The 12,886-nt window shown below is 42.3% G+C and overlaps 1 long non-coding RNA gene across 1 annotated transcript in view; it reads left to right on the forward strand.

Moving 5' to 3' along the window:
* The first annotated feature begins 2,338 nt into the window (after positions 1-2,338).
* The window catches only part of LOC144767706 (uncharacterized), a 59,580-nt gene continuing 49,032 nt past the window's right edge, over positions 2,339-12,886 (forward strand). The window contains exon 1 of the long non-coding RNA XR_013598316.1: positions 2,339-2,464. This is a non-coding gene — a long non-coding RNA (uncharacterized LOC144767706). The remainder of the gene's footprint in view (positions 2,465-12,886) is intronic.

Genomic DNA, 12,886 nt, shown 5'->3' on the forward strand with positions numbered 1-12,886 from the left:
AACTTATAAGGAGTATTACTTCTTTACACACATGTCTGCATGTAACCAGCCTGGTGCCCCTTACACCGGCTGCAGCACAGCAGCCTTCTCTCACCAGGGGGACACCGGTAAAATCTACATGCAGTCTTGTTCAGAATGAGTTGAATGTGGGTGAGTCCCAACTTATGAGGCTCTCCCACAGTAAAAGCTTAACAATTAGGTGTTCAAAAAAATCTGGGCGACTCAGATGGTTAGAACCACCTTCTAACAAAAGCACTGTAGGAATGAAAGTGTAAATCTCAGATTTTTCTCTATGGACCTTTAACATTGGAGCCACTAGTTTGCTAAACTGTGTCTTTCGTAGTGTCTTGAGGATTTGTGCATTGCTGAAGTAAACATGCTGTGTTGGCTTGGGATGAAAAGCTATAGACATTGAAAAGGGCCCTTCACACCAAGAGGCCAGGTCACTACCAAACTGGTAGAAAAGAACTCCCCTTGGGAAGATTATCTAAAACGACAGCATTCAAACAAGCCCTTACATCATCCGTTTTGAACCCTTTTCCCCTAAACAGGTACCACCAGGATTTAGACAATTATATATATGATATATATATATATATATATATATATATATATATATATATATATATATATATATATATATATATATATATATCATATATATATACGTATGTATATATACATATATAATATATACATATATATGTATGTATAATCACAAAACTCGGATGTATGACGTTACAACGCATACTTTTACCACGCATACCTTTACAACGCGGTTTTTACCACGCATACCATTACAACGCATAGCGCTTAGAGGTGCTAGATAGTGGTAAGTATAATTTTCGATTCCAACTCCAGTCCCCGTGGACACTAGGGAAGGTGTTGGATAGAAAATTAAACGTATTCCCTATCCTAGAGCGCCCCCCAGCGCAATGCGTTGTAATGGTATGCGTGGTAATGCCTGCGTTGTAATGGTAGTGCGTTGTAAAAATTTCGTTGTAAACATTACATACCACAAAACTCACATTAAACATAAAAATGTCATATCATCAAATACTTAGAAACCATTGGTACATCACATAAATCTAAAATGCAACTTATTTCTATGACCCTGCGACAGTGCAGCGCAACATAGCCCAACAATTACAAAAACAATTAAAATAAACTTTTTCACCACAAATGGGAGCACCATACAGAACAGTACTAATGTATCTGTTATCTATGCTGAGCTGTTTATTTTTCTCAAACACAGGTCTTGAAGGGGGGTGTGCTACTGGAAAGCTCTTGGCTGCTTTTGTTGCAGGGGGCCAATATTGCAACTATGCTGCAAAACTAGCCCCTGGTAACAAAAATGCCCCCCTCCATCCTGGTGGCCCACCACTGAAACGCCCGGTGCCCGCTACGGCCAGTCCGGCCATGATTCTGCATAATAAATGTGTTGACGTGTATCGATGGATTAAAAGCATTATGAACCACCTTCTTCAGGACAACGTAATTTAGTATCAGTCTCTCCCACTACAACAGTATTTCATTCAATATCTATAAAAACATACATATAACAAATACCACCAATAAACACCATAACATTTTTTCTCTAATACAATACAAAATATAACAATGTACACCTGGCTTCATTAGTGCTAATTTCCACAGTACCCCCACCTATTTATACTATTTTCATTTAATAAGTAGCCCTTTACTCCGGGAGTGATATTAATTTAATAAATTCCCCTGGGCTAATGAGCAGAGACCCCAGGTGCAACACTCAGATGAGTTCAGGTATTGGGTTCCCTCATTCATACACCCCACTTCCTGTTCAGCATTCACTAACCTTATCGTAGTCACTTACCCCAGTCGTAGATGTATCAGTTATTGCTTTGTGGATTCTGTCACACTCAGATCTCTACAGTTTGTGTATATATTTGAGTATATGTTTTTCCATAGAGCTATGGTTCTATTCCTAGGGAGAAATGACAAGGTAACCAAGTGTTTTTCATTCTTCAATCTCATGCACAAGGTGATGGTGTACTTCATGTCATGCTAGTTTCACCTTGGATCCTCTCATGAGTCCGGTAGAATGGCGGACCCACGTGACTCCCAACATTCGACTCCTCACTTCACATAGGGATACTTTATCTCCTATCCGATGGACTCACCTCATTCGTTATGCACAGTAGCACCACCTATGTGTAAAATGATTCTGTCAGTGCCTAGTGAACACAGTCACATTAGACAGAGCGGCTCTTCCTATCCTGCGAACCTCCTCACATACAGGTTTCTTACCCTTGGGACGATAAGCAACATCTTTCCTTTTCTTCCCTTTCAGACTTTTCGGGCCCCGGCACTCTGCACTGTTACAGCTGCGTCAGTATCTCGGTGGACAAGTGCGGCATTCAGAACCCTATAAGGTGCCGGGATGACTCCAGTGTCTGCTATCAAGGGCCTGGCCCCATTGTTCTAGGTAATGTAATGTAATGTAATGTAATGTATGTAATGTAATGTATGTGGTCTTGTAAAGCGCACTGCTGCCCTGAGGCGTCCTGGCGCTGTAGACCGCTGGGGAACCCGTCCTGGCTATCCCTGTGAGATGGTCCCTAACTGGGCATCTCCAAGGTGAAACCAGGCATCCCCGGCGAATGTGGGGGGCCGTTGTAGAGATGAGGCAAACTAATGCCCAGAGTTGCCGAGTGTGGTCCCTGGTTAGAGTAGGCACCGAGGCAAGAATTATCGAGTCCGCTGACCCTGGTCCACGACCCTGCCGCGTCGGGAACTGAACCCTGGTCCCGGGCCGTTCTCTGCTTCCGGGTCTGCCGCCTCTAACCAGTGAGCCACACCACTCCACTAGGCCACTAAGGCCTCAGCATCCTTACCGAGCAGCACAGAAGGCCCCTTGGTGTATCTGCGGTACTGTGTGTGTAAACCATCTATCTGTATGTGCTGAGGGTGGGTGGGTGCTTGCCTGAATTATTTTATTCATTATGCATAGGAGGGCCAAAATGTTATCATGTTAGGGTTTTATAGCTTGAGACATTTATAGGTTCTTCAATGGCTGTGATCAGGGATGGAGGAGGGGTAGTTCTATGGCAATTTCCATTTGTCAGGGTTTAATAGTAATAATGCCATTCGCACAATAAATATAGGAAACATCCCAATCACCCACTTCTTTTAACCACGTAGTCCATAGAGAAAGCACCAAAGGCACTGGTTCACAATGGGCCACAGCAGCCTAGAATCATGGCAGAAAGACTGATCGTTGTCTGTGTGTGAGAGAGAGAGAGAGAGAGAGAGAGAGAGAGAGAGAGAGAGCATATACGATATTTGTAAACAGAGGGCTGATAGAGAGACAGAGAGAATAGAGACAACGATAACATGTGTGCCTTTGTAGTGTAACAGCAATACTTCATCACATATCATTCCAATGAAATCCAAGCTTTTCTCTCAATCGGTGAGGTAGTACTACCAAATCCCATCCCTGTCAGGAATCAGGCTGGAGCCGAATGGCTGAAGATCGGCTCAGGGAGTGAAATGAAGAGGGCAGCATCTCGCTGGAGGAGAAGGAGCTTTCGAATTATGCTTTAGAAAGTGGTACCAGCGCCAAAGGAATGCTGAAGAGCTGGCAACAATCGTGACCCAAAAAGGACAAGGCTCTGCAGGATCTTGTAGCCAAAAAGAAGCCTGTCTTAAGAGAAAGGCTTTCTGATAGGCCGGAAAATCTGGAAAGTTGACTCCACCCTCCAACTTAGGTCGTATTAATCTAGCAAGAGACATCCGCGGTTTTTTACCATTCAAAGTAAGGAAGATACAATTGAATTAATTTTCTTAAAGAACTTCGAGGGAATAGCCACTGGGATATTAGATATTGTGTAAAGAATTATGGGAGAAAGCATCATCTTAATCGTGTCAAGCCGGCCCCACCATGACAAATAAAGGGGATGCCATCAGGATGTTAAATCTGATAGTTTCTGAATGCATTTATTTAAACAGAGAGAAACTGTGTCTGAAATGGAAGTGGTAGCATGCAGGCCTAGATATTTAATATGAGAGGGACTCCAGGTAAAGTTCGAAGGGTTAAAGTCATTCTTGAAGGTATACTTTGTTAATGGCAAGATCTCACATTTGTCGTTATTGAGTTTATAGCCCGAGATAAGAGAATATTCGCGTACCACATCTAGAAAAGCAGGTATAGAATCAGTGGGGTTAGATATGAAAAGCAGAATGTCATCAGCATATGCAGCAAATTTAATGTGAGAGTGTGATGTTTGGAAGCCATGAATGTTAGGGTGTTGACGAAGGGGACAAAGGACACCCTTGGCAAACCCCTCTACCTAGGTCGAAAAAGGAAGAAATAAGACCATTAGCACATACGTCCTAATAACTTTTTTAAATAAGAATTGGGATCAAAAAATGAACTGTAACATTAAGTCCCTTATGGTTACATGGGGACAACATGTTAAAATAAATGTTTCATTATACAAACAACTCTAATCGTGTAAATGTTAGGACTGAAGTACATTCACTGCAACTCCCAGTATGCACTAGCTTATTGAATTAATGCTTGAGACAGGAATGCAGCAACGCACCTGACACCATACAAACCTTTGCTCAATGGCTTGTACCTTGATGCCTTTGAACTCAACCTTTCACGGAATGCCAAGTTACTTTGAATTATCATGGACGCCAACCACATCTTCAAGGAACACATTTCCCCCAAAAAGTGGCCTGGTATTAGAAAGTGAAACAGTTAGTTCCAGAAAGATACTTCAAAACTGCTGTTCAAGCCTTTTGTACTCACTCATGAATGGCGAGAACACCCTACTACATGGCCTCCCAGACACCCCACTGTCAACCCTTAAGAGCCTCTTACACACCGGAGCACATCTCATCCTGGGCCTGATGAAATATAATCACATCACCTTCATCCTAATCGAACTACATTGGCTCCCCTTGCTGGCCCACACCTTCTCCAAAACCAGCTGCATGTTTTACAAAGCCATCGCAACCAGCACTCCACTTATCTTGCAGACAAGCTCCCCATCTCTGGTGGTTCTTAGCAAATGCAGAGCCAGGACACCATCAGACTGCAGAATAAGGACTGTATATAAGAACAAAACACAAAGCATTATTCTTTTTCCATAAATACACCCAGGATTTGGAACAATGTCCCCATATCCATGAGTACGGCACAAACGCTGCTTAAAATTAGGAAAGCGTTGAAGACTCACCTCTTTACAAAATGCTACATCACACTGCTTTAACTGCTTACAACCCACCTCTCTCTACCTGGAGTTGTTGACTTTATGCTTGTCATTGACCCTGTACATTATCATGTATGTGCATAGAAATAAATATTTACATAGCCAACAAATAATTATGATGCCAATCTTAGAGGGAAGGCAATGACATCTAATTTACCCCTTTCCTAGGTCATCCTACCCCTTCCCAAATCCACTCTAGGTTTTAACATTTTTGAGATTTTCTTTTACCTAATTCACAGCTCTCACCATTTCATAGAGAATGACTCCATATTTGTAAACTGATGATATTTTAACTCAGATAAACATACTTGCCAACATTATAGGACAGGGATGTGGGAGATTTCAAATAAAAAATCAGGAGAATGAAAATTCCCCATTGACTATTGAAGAAAATGCAATTTCAGGCGGGAGACAGCTCAAATAAAGCCATTTTTGGATTGAAAAATCGTCAGTCTCCCGTCTGAATCGGGTCTATTGGCATGTATGCCTAAAAAGCCACTATTGGGTCAATTACACGTCAAATTTTATCCCCGGGTGTAGATACCACCCTGTCTGATTCCAAATTTTAATTCTGAATAGAGTGGGATACAGTGGAGAAATAACGAGCCAGAAATGGTAGTTTTGGTCGAGTATTTTTGAACTCCCTGGACCATACTACTCATAATAAGGCCCTCAATATGCAGTTTTGTTACCCAATACATATCATTCTTAAAAGTCCAATCTGCCTCTTGGGTGTTTACAAATGTTAAATGGCAGGCCTCTTTCCCCTTAAAATATCAACCCCCAAATCTCCCCATTTGAATCTCCTTACATATTTCTCATGCAATTTCAGGAATTCTCTCCCTGCTTGAGCCCTTCCTCTCCCTACTTGCTCCAATCTTTCTAATACATTTGCGCTCTTATCCAGTTCCATGGCCTCATTTATGAAAAGTGACGCATCGCTGCGTGAAAACAGCGATGCGTCACTTTTCACTGCGCTCTCCCTGCGACATGATTGATGCGTCATATTTATAATATGACGCATCATGTCGCAAGGAGTTACAGATACGTCAGTATTTCTGACGTATCTTTAGGAGCAAAAGTGACGCATTGCTGGAGTGTGTCACAAAAGTGACGCAACTCCAGCAATGCTTCCTTTCACATGGGGAAAGCCCCATGTGAAAGGGCTTGCGTCAGTCTTACGCCTGCTGTGAGGCAGGCGCAAGATTTTGACGCAACAGCGTCCTAAAAGTGACGCAGTGAAATCTCATAGATTTCACTGCGTCACTATTACGATGCTTTTTGCGGGTGAACACCCCCTCTGCATACATTATACCCGACGCAGGTATAATGTAGCGCAGGGGTTTACAAAGTGACGCATCTGCTTAGATGCGTCACTTTGTAAATAGTGCGCATCAGGAGGCATGTTTTACGCCGCCGATGCATCACAAAAAGTGACGCATCGGAAGCGCAAAACTCACGCAAGGCCTCATAAATGAGGCCCCATGTACTTCAGACGTTTCCACCCTCGTCATATGGCACTCTCCAACATCCCATGTTCTCTCCTCTCTTGTCTCTATGAGGTCTCCGTCTTATATGTTCAGTTTCCTCGTCCGCTCATTTCTTTCCTTCCCCAAATTGGTCTATTTTTATATTGCGAATTGTGGAAGCTGCGCTTAGCTTAAAAAGCAGGCAATGCAGTAACTATAAGCATTTGCCTTGTTCTGGCTCTACGAGACACTGAACCTTTTCCCTCTGCCAAAGTCATGAAAAGTTGCAGTTTGGTAAAAAAAAATATAAGAAAGTGCATGTTAAAATTACCAATTACCTTTGGAATCGAACACTTTGCTTAACTGTGGCTATTCTAAAGTTGCTGTGTTGGAGACAGCCTTTATTTGAGCTCCTGAGCCCGATTCTTGTTGCGTTCAGGGTCTCAAGTCAATGTCATCCTATGACGCCTCCCAGGAAGGTTTGTTGTCAGGTGCAAGCCCCATCCCCCAACCTGAGAAGGTGGTAGATATTGTAAATATCCAGGAAGACGGTCACCCAGGCCCTCGTCACCAGCCGTCTTGACTATGGCAACTCCCTCTACGCCGGAACCACCGCCAAACTCCAGAAGAGACTCCAGCGGATCTGAACACCTCAGCACGACTCATCCTGGACATCCCCCACCGCAGCCACATCTCCGGACACCTGAGAGACCTGCACTGGCTCCCGGTCAACAAGAGAATCACCTTCCGGCTCCTCACCCACGCACACAAAGCCCTACACAACCAAGGACCAGGATACCTCAACAGCCGCCTCAACTTCTACGCTCCCAAACGCCAGCTTCGATCGACCAGCCATGCCCTCGCCGCCGTCCCCCGCATCCGAAGAGCCACCACAGGAGGAAGGTCCTTCTCCTACCTGGCCGCCAAGACTTGGAACTCCCTTCCTACCCACCTCCGCCTGACCCAGGACCACCTCGCCTTCAGGAAGCAGCTCAAGACCTGGCTGTTCGAGCAGTAGTGGACCCCCTCCCCCCAGCGCCTTGAGACCCTCCGGGTGAGTAGTGCGCTATATAAATGCATTGATTGATTGATTGATTGATTGATTAAATAATGATAGTCCTTTGTAGCCGGATGTAATGTAGATAAATATAGTGGATTTATTGTCAAGATAATCACATCAGTAAATTACAGGAAAATGGTAAATCCATACGACGCCCCACCAGGAGCAGCCTCTGTCCTGCTCAGCCTGCACACCAACTGACACTCCACGGCTCCCCAAGCACCCAACATTCCACGACCTCATCATACTTCCAACATTCTAGATATCATCAGATACACAAACACTCAAACTGGCTGAGCAGTAGAGAAGAGTCACTTAGGCAAGGGGAAATGTAGCAGTAGATTATAACTGCTATGTAAGTGTCTAGCCTGCACACCCTTTTGGTTTGGACCTATCTTATTCAAAATATAAACGAGAGTTGAATGAATTTGGGAGCATCCCAGTTGCGAATTGTGCCCACAATAACAAGTATATCAGCCCTGTAAGGACCTGGACCAAACCAGGTCGATCTGGGAGCTCAACCTATGTCCTGTAAGGTTTCAAAATTGTAATACTGGTTTTATCGTAACTTTTGTCCAAATTTACAAACTAAATTAACAGTAATTCATTTCAGATTGGTAATACTTGTTTTTTTACTGATACAATCAACAAGACTGTTCAACATTAAACAATTCAAATTGTACATATGAAATCAAAAACTAATCAATACATTGTATTCTCTCACATGTATCAATAATTGCAATTTACACAAAGATCTCAAGAAAGAAAATTATTCATGTAAAACATATCCCAATGCATTTCGGGTCCCGTGGGACCCTTCTTCAGGGGAGTGTAGTTTTCATTCAATACTGATCCTTGAAATTCGATATTTGTTCTGTTTCTAAGCACTTCAATCCTGTTTTCAGGCACTATAAAAATGATAATCATAATGGGGGTGTGAGTGTCTGCATGAACAGTATATGTGATAAACAAAATACTTGAACGAATTCCCGTCACTAATCCACACTGAATTCCATGGTGATATAAGAAAAAGCCAACTACCACTCGTGAATTCTGTCACCCAACGGAAGATAAAGCAACCTTCACCAAACTTAAGTGATCAAAACCTCTCCCTAATATGTAAATACCAGTCACCTAAACGAAGGGTAAAACCATAAACTGTCTCAAAACGGGGTGAAAAACGTGCAAAGCTGTTTTAGGAAATCGGGCTTACCCAACGTGCTGTACACTGTTGGTGTGCAGGTGATTATCTCAAGGACTTAGGGGAATCGTCCGGTTCTGGAAATAATATTCAATGTTTATTCATACAACAGTCTACAAATGATCTGTTAAATGCCGATGTGAGAAGCAAAGCAATGCTCCCAAACAGTAAATGTGCACGAATCTCTCCGCTTACCAAAGACACGCGTTTCCGAATCTGGTCAAGTCTTCCTACTTGCGGCGGTACTTCAGGGCGTAAACAGCCTGTGTCGCTAAAGAAGTTAAAGGTGACGAAATATCAGAACTGTATCCCTTATATTACCCGTGTCCTAACTACTCCGGTAAAACGGAGAACGCTTAGCAGGCGCCTACCTCAGTCGTGGTTGCGTGCTCCGACCCTTGACCTCAAATTGCTTCCGGCATCAACATCCGGTCCGTCCTCTATTCTATTATATAGCCTTAAGTAGCAAACCATGTTACGTACCCGATCCTAACATCTCCGTGCGTCTCACGATTGTATAGACCCTACACCAGAAATAAATACCCGTGGTCCATTAAGTGCACGTATTGTCTTTAAATAATGTACCAGAGTCGTGTGAACAAAGTGCAGTGATGTACACCAAATGTAATGTGTGACGGGGTAACATGACTAGTAATGCGTCTAACAGTGCAACATATACATAGTGTGCTGTAAAGTAATATTTCCTGTAGATATGACATGGTATTCATTCAAACAAGAGGTTCAGAATTGTGAATTATAAAAAATAAACGATAAAAAATAAACGCAGTACAACAGATGATATTCTAGCATCAGATGTCCAACAATCATAAGGTCATACAATCTGCTTAAATGAAACTATTGACTAAGAATTCCTACATATGCACTACAACCTAAGGTGTTTGAGGTTGACAGGACAATAAGGAACATATCTGCAATGTTAAAATGCGTACAACTTCAAGTAACAATCATCTGTCCGTAGTGCTACATTGCATTGTATGTATGTTAATACTGGATTTCTATTAAGTTTACATGTTGTCTCATCAGATCATAAAAAGCATAACATTTCGTATTGGTCATTAAGCCCCCCCGGTGTAAGGGTACCTAATTTCTTAATCCAAAAGGTCTCTCTGCGGGATAATGCAACATTATGATCTGTGCCTGGATGTTTTTCTACCACTTCTAATACTGTGTATCTCAGTTGTGGTATGGTGTGAGATGTGTTTGTCCAGTGTGTGGCTAAACTGGAGGTGGTGGATTTGTTTCGAATCGTGCTTTTATGCTCAATAATCCGAGTCTTGATTTTTCTGGAAGTGCGGCCCACGTATGTTAGTCCACATGGACACTGTATGGCATAAATGACTCCTGTAGTGTTGCAATCAGCATTAAATTTCAGAATGATATCTTTGCCAGTTTGTGGATGTGAGAAGGTCTTACTCACTATTGTATTATTGCATTGGCCGCAATTATGACATTTTCTCATCCCTTTGAAAGTGGTCTCGAGATTTCTACGAGGTTTTTTGAGTATCTCCCTGATGTTTTTAGCACGGGTGTGTGCTATTATAGGAAATTTTTTAAATACATTGACAAAGTCTGGTTCATTCGCAATCATTTCCCACCGTTTTTTGAGGATTTGTTTGATCCTGTGAGATTGAGTGGAATGTTTCATAACAAAAACTATGCGTTCATTCGGTGACTTCTCCGTTTTCTTTAACAGACTTTCACGATCTATTTGACGTACTCGTTGTTCCGCATCTTCCAGCACCTTTTTTGGGTAACCTCTTTCGGTATACCTCTCCAATTGCTCTTTAATTGAAGTTTCACATTCTATTTCATCCGATGATATTCTCTTGATGCGCATGAGTTGTGAGGTGGGTAAATGGTTCTTCAGGTTTCTTGGGTGTGCACTTGTATAGTGCAACGCGTTGTTAACATCCGTTGGTTTACGGAAGACTGTGGTTGAGATTCCTTGGGATGTTTTTCGTATTTCTATGTCCAAGAAATGTATCTTTTGGTCTTGGATGTTATGAGTAAATTTGATTCTTGGATTATGTTCATTCAGTTCTTGAATTCTTTCATCTAATTCTTGTTTGGTGCCGCGCCAAATCACCAAGATGTCATCAATGTACCTTAGAAATAGTACCAGGTTTTCTGTCCATCTGGTGTTAGTGAGGATATGTTGTTGTTCAAAAAACGCCATGAATGTGTTAACATAGGCTGGGGCTCCTGAAAAGCCCATTGATGTCCCTGTTTTCTGCAAGAAAAATTGAGATTGCCAGCTAAAGTAGCTATGGAATAATGAAAAATGTAACAATTCCAGTAAAAGAACACACAGTTGTTGGTCTAAATTAGATTGTAACAATCTCCATTCAATGGCTTCTAAGCCTTCCATGTGGGCAATCGACGTGTAAAGTGCCACCACGTCTATGGTGCACAGTATTGTCTTGTCGTCAATAAGGTCATTAACTTCTGCTAATTTTGTCAAGCAGTCCGTGGTATCTTTCAAATATCTTCCCCAAGATTGTACCAATGGCTGTAGGTAATGGTCAACAAAACGTCCAACTGGTTCATGTATAGACCCGCATCCAGCCACAATGGGTCGAAACGGTGGGTATACCAAACTCTTGTGTATTTTTGGCAACATATATATATGTGGCACTTGAGGTGTGGTAGTTTTCAAATATCTGGCAGTGTTGGTATTAATGGTGCCAGCTTTTTCTGCTTTGGTTATGATTTCATCAAGAAATTTATTGAATTCCTGGGTAGGGTCCTGTTCCAGTTGAATGTATGTGGCTGCGTCATGTACATGCTCCTCCACCTTGTGGTCATAAAATGTAGTGTCCATAATGACGAGTGCTCCTCCCTTGTCCGCTGGTTGGAAGGTAATGGAAGTATCCTGTCTCAGATTGTTCAAGATGCGTTTTTCTCGTTTGGAAAGGTTAGGGTTCTTGGGTGTTTCATACTTGATGGCTTCTAGGTCCTTTTTCACTAAAATTTCAAAGTTGTCCAGTATTTTATGTGAAATAGGGGACATAAACTTGCTTTTAGGTTTGAATGTGTCCCGGGGTCGATGAGACCCATTTGTTGTTGTAGTAGAAAAGAACCATTTGAGTCGTAATTTTCGTAGGAATTTAAACAAGGCTATTTCATTTTCTAGGCCATTCGATACATAGGTGGGAACAAATGAGGTCCCCTTGTTTAGAACTTTGGTTTCTTCCGGTGATAGTTGACGACTTGATATGTTTACCACTAAGTTACCTTTTTCGCGACCACTCGCTGCGGTCGTCCACCTTCTGGCACTTTTTTTATGGCTTTGTCCCCTCCTGATCCGTTTGTTCTTGTCTCTGTTGTTAAGTCGGGAGGATGAGTTGCTGATTGACCTTCCGCTAAAAAAGAAGGTTTCACACTTCTTGAAGACCCAGACGCATTTGATTCTTGAGGCTCAGTGCTTACAACAGGTGCGGGTGCCCTTTGTAATGAGAGATCTTCATCCTGTACTATACTTTCCTCTGATGATGTTTGTTTTGGAGTCGGCCTACTTGTAAATCTTCTTTGTGCATAGGCTTCCGCCCATGTGTAGACTTCATCCAGCTTATAATCAATCGTATCCCTACGAAATTTGCGAATTTTGCGATCATGCACCTCTTTGGCGTGAGTATCCAGTCTTCGATTAATGTCCTCCAAGGTTTTAGTCCAGTCCTCTGCTGGTATGTTTCTGATCAGTTCCTGTTGTAGATTATAGATGTCCTCTTTCAAATCATTTAGTATCTGGGACAATTCCTCGATGATCAAAAGAATAAGGTCGAGTGAACACTTATTAAGAATGGCCTGCCATTTGATCATAAACGCCTTGTTAAATTTGAACAACATTGGTTTAAGTGCAATTCGGAGTCCTCTCGGT

Source organism: Lissotriton helveticus, chromosome 7, assembly GCF_964261635.1.
Source record: "Lissotriton helveticus chromosome 7, aLisHel1.1, whole genome shotgun sequence".
In the NCBI taxonomy this organism is placed as follows: domain Eukaryota; kingdom Metazoa; phylum Chordata; class Amphibia; order Caudata; family Salamandridae; genus Lissotriton; species Lissotriton helveticus.